The 13642-nt window shown below is 31.4% G+C and overlaps 1 long non-coding RNA gene across 1 annotated transcript; it reads right to left on the bottom strand.

Annotated features, from left to right (window-relative positions):
• Positions 1-4281: 4281 nt before the first annotated feature.
• On the bottom strand, positions 4282-5781 carry LOC128182965 (uncharacterized). Its single transcript, XR_008243505.1, has 3 exons — positions 5646-5781; positions 5140-5239; positions 4282-4782 (listed from the first exon to the last, which is right to left on the bottom strand). It is a non-coding gene; the product is annotated as an uncharacterized LOC128182965 (long non-coding RNA).
• Between the last annotated feature and the right edge of the window lie 7861 nt (positions 5782-13642).

The following is a 13642-nucleotide window of genomic DNA, read 5'->3' as shown; positions in this document are numbered from 1 at the left end:
GATAGTCAATTAAGTCCTGTTGTCTAATGGTTATGAAATACTGAGAGAAGCAATGTCTTACAGTTAAATTGATACATGTATATCAAAACGGAAGACCTATTTGTTGCTTTTGCAACAAGAGTCTAGTTATCATTTACTGCTTACTAACGAAACTCAATGTAACAATAACTCTAAATAAATCCAAATAGATCTAGAGTTCATTTATCGTTCACCGATTGTTAACCTTCACTTGTAAATACTGGTAACGGTCTGATTTTAAGAAGCTCACTTCTAAAGTACTGTGACAGAACAAACAAAAATGACACCACAGGAGTGTTTTAATGTTCATAACTGTAATGAAATAAAAGAATGTTGACTTCTTTAAAAAACATTTTTTGGAATCATTTATTCCTTATGAATGCCCTAACATAACGTCTTTTCATTAACATTTTATTTTTCTAGTGAAATGCATATGTCTTTTGAGAATTGTTATAAGTGATAAACTAAATAAATGCTTTGAAAATTAATATCATATTTCAGAAATGTCGGTTGTCAGTCAAAAAGCAAAGATAGGTTGCAATGAACATTTTTATGAAACATATGAATTTTCAAAGCAAAGCAGTAGCACATGGATAATGTCGTAAAATTGTCTTGAAAAGCCGAATTCATAAAAAGCATTTGAAATTTGCTTTATAATATGTAGATTTGTAATGAACTCGGTCGTAAGTTGATTTTTAAGGGGGGGGGGGGGGGGTTGGATAGAAACAAAATACAATTTAAGATTTCTCTGCACTCTCTTTTTTTTTTTTTTAAGAAATGGGCCCAGATTTCTGGATCCTTTTTACATGCCATACATGGCAAACTTTAATTAAATTAAATACGTGTAAAATAATCAAAGAAAATTTCATTCAAGAACTCTTTAAGCAAAAGTCACTAATGTACACACATTTAAGATTACCGTAGTTTTTTCTATTTAATTCGACGAATTAATAATTAGGACATCACAGTTAGGATTAAACTGCTATTTAGTTCACATGCTGATAATGTATTCTAAGCTTTGTATACCAAAAGTCGTCTTCATCGGAACAGACACAATCGATCTTTGGGAAAGGAATATAACTTGTCTGTAACGCTTCACCGGAAATACAATTACCACGTAACAGACCAACAGGTGACTGATGACTTAAAGATGATTCCATTGGCAGGATTTTTTATTCAAGGGACGATGGCCTTATATTCAATTACAGCTGTACTTGGAAATTAAAAAATCGAGTTTTTGTTTTTTTTACAGAATAAGTTACGTTTATCATACATGTACATGTTTACGTGATATCGACTGTCTTTCTCCCATGGTGTTCAGAAACACTTGTCAAACAAGTCTTTTAAAAAGTCGCTTGCATCTTTTCTTTAGTTTAATGCATTTAACTGTTTGACGAAAATAAAGATTACTAGCTGCTTATACATGTTATCGCTTTTTCTACACAAAAGTTTAGCAATATTTCAGTACTTATTTGTCGCAATCAACGTACGTCCAATGTTATTTGTGCAATTCATTTTTTTTTGTTAGCAATGTTCATGTATCCCATATTTTACTGCAATTGAGTAATACCGTGCTACATAGAAATAATGCTTTAAAAATGTAGACTTTACTGATAAGTTCTATTGGCAAAATACTGAAAGAACTCGAGATTCTGTTCAATGTACAGATTCAACTGACGTCGCAAACGTTAAACTATGACGTCATTGATGATGCTAAATGTAAGCATGAATGCACGGTATAAAATTACTAGATTAAATATGCTAGTATATGTTAAGTTTTATAGGCATTTTTATTCAAATATCTTTAAAAAAAAAATTATTTTGTCAATAATCACAAATAATTCTTTAACATTATTAATTAATTTCTGCTATTTCAATAAAAATGGAGCAAATGAATACCCTAAAAAAGAGCGGTCTGTTTTATTTTCTGTAGCTTTATAAAACACATATTGGCCACACTTGAGTACCTCTAAGAAGTTTTGCAGGCAGATGGACTTATGTAATATCTCTCAGTTTTAAAAGTTTCAAAAAGGTACTTTAGTGTGGCCACATCTAAATTTAAGAATTCTAAATCTACAATTTTTAGCTATTTTTAACGACCATGATATGTTTGATGATGCGCATGTGCTAAACGGTGGGGCCGAGGTCGAAAAATTCATATGCACTGAAGTAGAATATTGTGCCGTGCATTATAAGTAATTACAATGTGTATTGTTTCTACCTTCAGTTTTGTGAATATTATAAGGCACATGTTGATGCTTAGTGGCTCTAGCTCAAATCTAACATCCCCCCTTCTCAAATAAGGTATAGAATTGCAAAACTCAACAATATTCAACATGTTTTTTACAAACTGCATATTAAATTCCACTAGCTTTCAGTTCCCTAAAAATTCACAATTACGTAATAAATTGGTGTGGCAATAATTATTTCAAACAGATATTGTAACGATCAATCACTGGATGAAATATCTGGTTTCAGCGCTGCGGAAACCCTTTGGAAACTCTGCGGAAACTTAAGGTTACTTTTAAGTTTCCGACAGGTTTCAGCACGGAAACTTCAAGTTTCATTAAGTTTCCGCAGTGCTGAAACTTAGGCTGTCCATGAATCCAAATGGTTTCCGCAACGGAAACTTACTGAAACTTGAAGTTTCTGCATAGTTTCAATCTCCATTAACGTTTGGGATACATATTGTTTACATATGGTTTCCGCCACGGAAACTTACTGAAACTTGAAGTTTCTGCATAGTTTCAACCTCTATATACAATTGGGATACATATTGTTTACAAAGGGTTTCCGCGACTGAAACTTGTTATATTTTTGCTTTCACAAAATCTGAGCAAGGTTTCTACTTTATGTAAAAACAAAACAATTTCAAACAGTTCCAAATTTATTTTGTTCAAAAATCTGAAATTGTTTCCAATAATAAATAAAATACAACCAAGATACAATAATGGATTAACATCCATTTGGCAATTCCCTTATTAGGGACTTTTATTTAAAAAATGATAAAATTGCACAAGAAAAAAAAAACTCCCATAGAAATCTTTACATTTGTATTTTTTTTTCATCTCGATTAAATGCCTATCAAATCTCCCTTTAAAAATGCAACAAATATCTTACTTTTTTAAAAATGTGAATGCAATTTACAAAATAACTGCATGTACATGAATAAACAAAGAAAACGTCGCTGTTACATGAACATGATACACTTGTCTCAATTTGTTTTGAACTACAATGAATATGTACACCATAAAATATTTTTGAAAAGTCTAAAGTATCCATCTTTAGTATAAAAAAAAATACACTACAAGATAGTAGTTGACTATAGATGTATGACCCAGATTTGATTTGAATATGTATGTCAATAAATTCCAAAATGAGGTCAAAGTGACCCACTTACAAGTTGGGATAAACCTTTTCTTTGTTAGTAATATAATCTAACGTTTTACAATAGAACAGGATTTGATATCATTTATTTGATAATCCATTAAGTCCAAAGTGAACTTCTCATTTCCACCCATGATGTACCAACTGATCAGATTTTAATATCATAAGCCTGTCAGTATTTAATAGATGACCCAGAGGGAGATATGAAAAGCTTGTTGGCCAATAAAAAGCTAACATTGGAGCAGTCTGTCAAATCATGTGCAAAAATATGATGTACACATTTACGGTAATTAATTATGCTGATTGCAACACACTTCATTCCTGATGAATATTCTTCTTTACACATGGTTTACCTTCCTACATTTCACTACTTTACCTACATTAATATTTTTAAATCCAAGACATGAAGTAAAATATACATTGTTAATATATGTCAAGTATTACTACATGTACATGTACTTGCTTTTTGTAGCATGAATGTATAAAATACAAAGTATCACACAGATCAGTCATCTTACAATTCTCATCAATTCCAATATTAGTTACATAACACAGATTAAAATAAAACCCACATGGAAACAACTTTCCATGCAAGTAATTTTGTTATATAAAAATTGTAATACCTGGGATATATGTTGTTGTTATACATTTTCATATACGACATAATTGAATATTGTTTGTTGTATTTTATCATTTCTATGACCCATGCATTCATCTCCTAATGCAGTGTTTTTACATTTAAGATTGGTTTCTTAATTTTTCATATATTGCTGCAAATAAAAACTAAGTTGTCAATAAATGTTTCAACAAAGAAAATGGAAAAAAAAGTAGTTAACACTTATCAACTTGGAGGTGTGGGGATATATGTTACATGGAGTCTAATATTGTATGCAATATTTGCAAATGTAACAAATTATTTAAGAATATGAAAGTTAATATCTGCAAGGTCTAATCAATCATTTAATAAGTCAAAACCATGTGATTTTCTAAGATTCTAGCTTACAGACAGACATTGTAATATACTGGTATTTGATCATATAAAAAAGTACTTTTATAGTTTATAGGTTTTTTGAAATGAGAATACTTAACAGTTAAAAAGTCTTGTTCTGCAGAGGTTTAGTCGGGTCGTAGAGATGTGTCCATTTGAATCAATAAGGAGTGTCCTTGGCTGTTGTTGATGTAACCTGAGTCGTAGTTTATGGAAATAGACCTTTTTGGGAGATTTTCGAGCATTGTCCAGACTGGTGAAGCACTCATATGATCACATCATGGTTACAGCAGACTGAGTAGTTCTGGACAGTGGTAGTATTAAAATTCTTCTTCTTGCGATGAACTTGTTCCTTTCACTGGGCTGTACTTTATGTCTGTTCTATTTATCTTATACAAGAATAATAAAGTTTCATTTAGATTTTTAAACAATAAACATTCAGCCTAACATGTAATAAAAGCATTCTGAATAAAATTCTGAATACAGAAGTTACTATGCAGTTGCCAGTTGCTGTTTAAACTATGTCATATAATGACTACAGTAGCATCTGGTCTAAAATGTTTCATTTTATATTTGAAGTAATGTTATTTTCATTTTGATTCAATTATTGTTTGTTGAACAATGAAAAAAACTTATCAACAATAAGTGTGTTTCACCCCCCCCCAAAAAAAAATTACTACAGTAAATTATAAACATCAAACACATGTATAAGTTAATGGTGAAAATAATCAATTTCAAAGCAATACCTTGCGTTCACATCGTCCAGCTGGTCAAAATATTCACCCGAATCACCGAACAAAGGATGCAAGTAATCACCAGAAACATTGACTTTGTATGCTGTCAATGCTGAAAAAGAAAAACATGAAAGATTTTATTTTCCGGATTAAAATAATAATCATTTTTTTAATATTTACGTTACATTTAGAGTTTGTAAATTGTATAATGTGCGAAAGATTCATTGTTCGTCTTGTTTACCAACCAAGCATTCATATATTTGGAACTTTTATATAATTATATATGTGTAAACCCTGGATAATCTTGATTATCATGCATATAAATTAAGTTGGTTAATGGTTAACTTGGTCAAAACGTATATTTTAAAGAGATACGGTAATAAAAATTAAAATGCCGAACCAAATTTAAAAAAATGACGCCATCTTAATTTGATGGCGCGAGATCTCGTTTACAAATGAGAGATAAATTCGAACCTTGAAAATGTTATTGGGAGTACCTATATTGTGAATTAAGTTACCTTGACATGAGTTCTTCGTTCCTGCATTATCTCCTTGTTGTAGAGGCTATTAATGCTTCTCAATTCTCCATTTTACAACAGCACCTTCTTGTCCATTTTAACCTTCGCTCGGAATCATAAAGTGCGCCAATACTGACCGATCAGAACCCGCTAAATCTTGGAAAATTGCATCTTTGGATAGTTTAAAATAAATAATGTTTAATCAAAATTATCATTTTTTACCGAATAGTATACTTCTTTCATGTATATTTATTTTAAATAAGAACTGTCGGAGTCATTATTTCCTGATTAAATACGACAAAGTATTGGCATGTGTTTGTTACAATTGTATTTGTAACACGTGATTAACAAAAAAATGGCCGACCGTTTGTTTACAAATGTCTAATGAAATTAAACAAATTCTAAGGAGACATATGTATCAGATTTTGTCTTTAACTATATTTTATTTACATGTACTGATGATTTTGCCAAACTTAATATGATAGAGCCATATATAAAGTTTACTGACAAGTTAGTCTTGATATGTCCAATTTTCACCGCGATTCTAAGCACGGTCATATTCTTATTCAAAATAAAGAGGTGTGAAAATATTATGTTTATCACAGAGCAGGTTCTGCATGAACACACAGAAATCACAAATATAATTAGATGCCGATCAATTAGCGGGGTCCGGTTAACAGCGTTCACCCGTACGGTCAATTTACAACTACGATGCATTGATGGCAGTTACACATGTGCACTGATTGGTCATGCGATGAACAGTAATTTAAGAATACTTATGAAATTAAAATACAAACGGGTTAAACAAGCCGGGAAGTAAGACGTTCACGTCGGACTGATATATAAACAAAATATAATTTTAATTATTTGGTATACTTTCTACATCAAATGTATACGAATGTATAATCAAATTTTAAAAATAGGATTAAAATCACGTGCACCACATGGCTAGTGTTAAACTGATTTTGTAATATCACGTATCACTTCAGTAAAATTATAAATAATGCTTATTATATCTTATAACAGAAACATGTGCATGTTTTAAAAACATGTATCAATATCTGTGTTTACAGTACAGAAAGTAAATACAAAGTATAGAAATGCACGAATCACATGAGCATCGGAACCGGGGGGGGGGGGGGGGGGGCTATGTGCCTAAAAGTCCCCCCACTTTTTCTCGCCAGAAATGTAATTGTTCCTAAATTTACCTTGAAAGATTGAGAAGTTGGAGTAATAGGCATACTAGCCCCCCCCCCCCCCCCCCGGCACGGATATTAGGCATTTCATGATTTTGGGGAAAAAAATTCGGGTAGAGAAATTTATTTATGGAAGTATAAAGTATAGGTATAACCCCCCCCCCCCCCCCCCCCCACGGATTAGGATTTTCATGATTTTGGGAATTAGGGTTTTTCCTCAATATTTCTGAGGATTAGTCTAGCCCCCCCCCCCCACCCCCCACTTTGCTTCCGACGCCAGTGAATCATGATACAGTCATGTAGTAAAGTCTGAAATGCATGTAAATAAACAATTATTATATTAGACTCAAACTCCAAGTGGGTTTTACTTGTTATTGTCAACTGTAGAATTAAAAAAAATGTCCCGTGTACATGTGTTGGCGTGGTATTAAAAAAGAAATGAATTAGCTCTAAACTTCAGGTTGTACGAATATTTGGTATGATTTGTAAAAATTTACAACGACTTTACCTTAATTTGTTTGCTTAATTAGTTACTGTACTTCAAGGTTCATTCAAATGATAACTAAAGGATTTAAGAAGGAGTCTTACAAAATAGGTATATTAATTTATTGAGTGTATTAAGTAAAATACTTCTTCATTCTTTGTTTGCGATTGTGTTTACTAAATAATTATAATTTACGTATCAGTTTTACTAACTCAGGTACACACAAAATGAAAAAAAATTCCTGCCGGGCTCCAGTTATAAACTCACGCTTCGTACTGTGTATATGTTATGTAACAGTCTTTTGTTCACTCCTGACAGAAAAAACCTGCAATCCACACAGAATATACAGGAAAATCACAGAAGAGGTCACCTGGACAAAGAATGTATACACATGTATACACGTGCCCGAGTACCTTAGATTAATGATTTCATCATATGCATTAAACAATATCAGACATCAGTTTTTCTTTTCAAATTCAATTAATTACTTAGTAATGTTCTTAATCGCCTTATTTATCCACATTTGAAGATAGTTACATGTATACATATAGTTTCAGTCACGCTGAAACCTTACTATACATTTTCGTATGTACGGATTCATTATCATTAGGCTAGAATAAAACTTAAACCTGTTGAAAATAAATGATATCACTGTTAAACTCAAATCAATTTTAGTAATAGTTTCAGCAATGCGTAAACCATTTGGAATCTTAACTTAAAGTTTCAGCATACTGAAACTTAGCGGAAATGTTCTGAAACTGATTGATATTTCCATAATAATTTACACAACTTTTCACACGATTCAAATTTAGTTTCCGCATTGCGGAAACCATCAGGAATCTTAGACTAAAGTTTCTGCTGACTGAAACCTAACGGATACTTGCTGAATCGATATAATGGTTTCCGCATTGCGGAAACTATACATGAAACATCAACTTCAAGTTTCAGCAAGGTTTCCATATAGTTTCAGTTTTGCTAAAACTTGATTTTTCATCCAGTGAATAACTTTGCTTCTATAATGCATTTAATTTGCTTTGTTGCTTTTAGGTTATCTGTAAAAGACTTTACTTAGTCCCTAATGAAAGGGACCATTCCCTTTTCTGGATTTCTTATGAAAGGTCTCTATAATACTTACATACTTACACCTTTCTAAAATTGTTCATTTTTAAGATACAAAGTCTTGAATATCTTAGGGACCAGCCCCGTCGATCCTTAATTGGGACAGATATTGGTGTTTCGAATAGTGGAATCGATTTGAATCATCAATGCAGACATTTTTTTCTCCTACAATGCTAAAGAAAATATATTGTCCTTCTCTAGATAAATTGCGTCAAAGTTTAAGAATTTTGACCTCAAAAATCCCTAATTACGTCATAAATGGGTGTGGCAGTAATTTCTTTAAACAAATAATTTTACAATCAACAACTATGCTTCTAAAATGCATTATTTTTTATCGTTTTTAAGTTATATTTAATAATCTTTACGAGTTTCTGACCCCTAATTAAAGAGGCCAGCCCCTTTTTCTTGATTTCAATGGACATTCGATAAATGCTCAATGCAAGAACAAGTTTTTTTTATTGTTTTTGTTTGCTTGATTTTTTTTTTGGGGGGGGGGGGGATTATGTTTAGGTAAAATAATCATGATTTTTAAAATTGAAATGCAGGAATCCATAGGCATTTCACATCTTGAACAAGAAATATTCAATTAAGATTACATGTTTGTTCAGAGGCGATGTTCTCTATTGAAATACTTACCGATGCTTGCACCATCTTCTTGTGATCTCATCATTGAACTATTAGTAGACTCTTTTTCCATTGGAATCATTTTATCATTGCTTTCAAACACTGCCTCTTTTCCTAAAGTAAAGATTTATTAAGATAATAAAAAATATTTACTAGATACGATCTCGTTACCAATAACGAGTAGGTCTTCCGTTCGATTTTTTCAAACGATACGAAGACATATCATTAAAAGAGCTAGAGCCACGAAGCATCAAAAATTGACCTATCATAAAAAAATCGCAAAATTTTGGTGAAATATAGTGTAGAATCTAAGCTTTTCACAAATCTTTTTCTTTTTTCTATATTTATCATACTTTTTTTATAAGCGGAGTTTACAATATGGCACTGTTTAAATGAAAAAATGTTAAACAGACGTCATTTTTGTTAAGTCACGTCATGTAATGATAAAACTACGCATGACATAAATTAAAATAAAACAAAAACAAAAACAAAATAAAATTATCTTGTAGATATTATAATAAATTTATGAAAATAAATCAATTGATGATATACCATGAAAAGCTTATTTACAATCAAGTCTTAAAAAAAAAAAACAGGGATAGTTGCTGAAGGTCAATATAACGGCGGTACATTTAAATATGTCGGTGTCTTTAACGTTCTTTTTTTCTACCATTTGAATCTTCATGAAGTTATGCTGATCCGGTGTATAACTGAGGATTAATCATTGAATTCTATCAATATAATAACAAATTGTTAAAATAGATATGTAAATATGACAGAAATTCTGTAATTGAATTTAACAGAGATACATTTTATCTCGAAATTTGATGCATTACTGTAACAGTCTGTGTACATTATTCTGCAGGATTATTTTACTTGTTTTAAGGCTTCGATATTTTTACCCAAACCTGGCGCTTTACAACAGTTAGATGCCGGGGTTCAGTCCCTTGAAAGACTCTATTTTTCCATTTCTCCATGCGTTCAGTGTGTGCTCACCGTTTCGCTCCGTTTGCACTCATTGCTCTCAAACCCCCACCGTGTGATCACCAAGCGTTTGCCTTGCGCTCACCGTTCGTTCAGTGTTCACTTATTGTTCAGTCAGATAATATTGTATTCACGCTGACAACAATACATACATGTTTTTTATTATTATTTACTGCTTACTAACGAAACTCAATGTAACAATAACTCGAAATAAATCCAAATAGATCTAGAGTTCATTTATCGTTCACCGAGCGTTCACCTTCACTTGTAAATACTGGTAACGGTCTGATATTAAGAAGCTCACTTCTAAAGTACTGTGACAGAACAAACAAAAATGACACCACAGGAGTGATTTGATGTTCATAACTGTAATGAAATAAAAGAATGTTGATTTCTTTCAAAAAATTTTTTTGGAATCATTTATTCCTTATGAATGCCCTAACATAACGTCTTTTCATTAACATTTTATTTTTCTAGTGAAATGCATATGTCTTTTGAGAATTGTTATAAGTGATAAATTAAATAAATGCTTTGAGAATTAATATCATATTTCGGAAATGTCGTTTGTCAGTCAAAAAGCAAAGACATGTTGCAATGAACATTTTTATAAAACATTTCAATTTTCAAAGCAAAGCAGTAGCACATGGATAATGTCGTAAAATTGTCTTGAAAAGCCGAATTCATAAAAAGCATTTGAAATTTGCTTTATAATATGTAGATTTGTAATGAACTCGGTCGTAAGTTGATTTTTAAGGGGGGGGGGGGGGGGTTAGGGGTTGAATAGAAACAAAATACAATTTAAGATCTCTCTGTACTCTCGTTTTTTTTTTTAAGAAATGGGCCCAGATTTCTGGATCCTTTTTATATGCCATACATGGCAAACTTTAATTAAATTAAATACGTGTAAAATAATCAAAGAAAATTGCATTCAAGAACTCTTTAAGCAAAAGTCACTAATGTACACACATTTAGGGTTACCGTAGTTTTTTCTATTTAATTCGACGAATTAATAATTAGGACATCACAGTTAGGATTAAACTGCTATTTAGTTCACATCACATGCTGATAATGTATTCTAAGCTGTGTATACCAAAAGTCGTCTTCATCGGAACAGACACAATCGATCTTTGGGAAAGGAATATAACTTGTCTGTAACGCTTCACCGGAATTACAATGACCACGCAACAGACCAACAGGTGGCTGATGACGTAAAGATGATTCCATTGGCAGGATTTTTTATTCAAGGGACGATAGCCTTATATTCAATTACAGCTGTACTTGGAAATTAAATAATCGAGTTGTTTTTTTACAGAATAAGTTACGTTTATCATACATGTACATGTTTACGTGATATCGACTGTCTTTCTCCCATGGTGTTCAGAAACACTTGTCAAACAAGTTTTTTAAAAAATCGCTTGCATCTCTTCTTTAGTTTAATGCATTTAACTGTTTGACGAAAATAAAGATTACTAGCTGCTTATACATGTTATCGCTTTTTCTACACAAAAGTTTAGTAATATTTCAGTACTTATTTGTCGCAATCAACGTACGTACAATGTTATTTGTGCAATTCATTTTTTTTTTCTGTTTGTTAGCAATGTTCATGTATCCCATATTTTACTGCAATTGAATAATACCGTGCTACATAGAAATAATGCTTTAAAAATGCGGACTTTACTGATAAGTTCTATTGGCAAAATACTGAAAGAACTCGAGATTCTGTTCAATGTACAGATTCAACTGACGTCGCAAACGTTAAACTATGACGTCATTGATGATGCTAAATGTAAGCATGAATGCACGGTTTAAAATTACTAGATTAAATATGCTAGTATATGTTCAGTTTTATAGGCATTTTTATTCAAATATCTTTAAAAAAAATTAATTTTGTCAATAATCACAAATAATTCTTTATCATTATTAATTAATTTCTGCTATTTCAATAAAAATGGAGCAAATAAATACCCTAAAATAGAGTGGTCTGTTTTATTTTCTGTAGCTTTATAAAACACATATTGGCCACACTTCAGTACCTCTAAGAAATTTTGTAATATCTCTCAGTTTTAAAAGTTTCAAAAAAGTACTTTAGTGTGGCCACATCTAAATTTAAGAATTCTAAATCTACAATTTTTAGCTTTTTTTAACGACCATGATATGTTTAATGATGCGCATGTGCTAAACGGTGGGGCCGAGGTCGAAAAATTCATATGCACTGAAGTAGAATATTGTGCCGTGCATTATAAGTAATTACAATGTGTATTGTTTCTACCTTCAGTTTTGTGAATATTATAAGGCACATGTTGATGCTTAGTGGCTCTAGCTCAAATCTAACATCCCCCCTTCTCAAATAAAGTATAGAATTGCAAAACTCAACAATATTCAACATGTTTTTTACAAACTGCATATTAAATTCCACTAGCTTTCGGTTCCCTAAAAATCCACAATTACGTAATAAATTGGTGTGGCAATAATTATTTCAAACAGATATTGTAACGATCAATAACTTTGCTTCTAGAATGCATTTTATTTTCTTTGTTGCTTTTAGGTTAAAATTAATTATACTTCACTAGCTTTCAGTTCCCTAAAAATCCACAATTGTTTTTGTTTCCTTGTTTTTTTAGGGGGGTAAGTTTAGGTAAAGTAATCATGACTTTTAAAATTGAAATGCAGGAATCCATAGGCAGTTCACATCTTGAACAAGAAATATTCAATTAAGATTACATGTTTGTTCAGAGGCGATGTTCTCTATTAAAATAATTACCGATGCTTGCACCATCTTTTTGTGATCTCATCATTGAACTATTAGTAGACTCTTTTTCCATTTGAATCATTTTATCATTGCTTTCAAACACTGCCTCTTTTCCTAAAGTAAAGATTTATTGAGATAATAAAAATATTTACTAGATACGATCTCGTTACGAATAGCGATTAGGTCTTCCGTTCGATTTTTTCAAACGATACGAAGACATATCATTAAAAGAGCTAGGGCCACGAAGCATCAAAAATTGACCTATCATAAAAAATCGCCATATTTTGGTGAAATAAAGTGTAGAATCTAAGGTTTTCACAAATCTTTTTCTTTTTTCTATATTATCATACTTTTTATAAGCGGAGTTTACAATATGGCACTGTTTAAATTAGAAAATGTTAAACAGACGTCATTTTTGTTAAGTCACGTCATGTAATGATAAAACTACGCATGACATAGATTAAAAAAAAATAATAAAAAAATAAAATTATCTTGTAGACATTATGATAAAAAGCTATGGGTTATAACCGCTAAATTTGGCCCCAAAATAAAAATTGAAAAAATGTTCATGGATTAATCGAACAGGTCTATTAGAATACACAAACACTCTTTTCACCCCAATTTTTTGAATGTTTAGATTTTTGAGCACGTTTTATACTTCACTGAAAAATGACTTCTGGAAAATGAAACCCTGTTGATATTAACGTTAATGTCGGATACATTAAAAATCGGTATGTATGTTAAATAACTTAAATTATACGAACCTGTTGAAAAATTAATATTAGATTAAATTAGTAAGAGTGGTCAATACCTCAACCTACCCCTTAGTCCTACTTCTTGA

This window comes from Crassostrea angulata, chromosome 5 (genome assembly GCF_025612915.1).
Source record: "Crassostrea angulata isolate pt1a10 chromosome 5, ASM2561291v2, whole genome shotgun sequence".
NCBI classification, from domain to species: Eukaryota; Metazoa; Mollusca; class Bivalvia; order Ostreida; family Ostreidae; genus Magallana; species Magallana angulata.
This window is presented reverse-complemented; position numbering and strand designations above follow the sequence as displayed.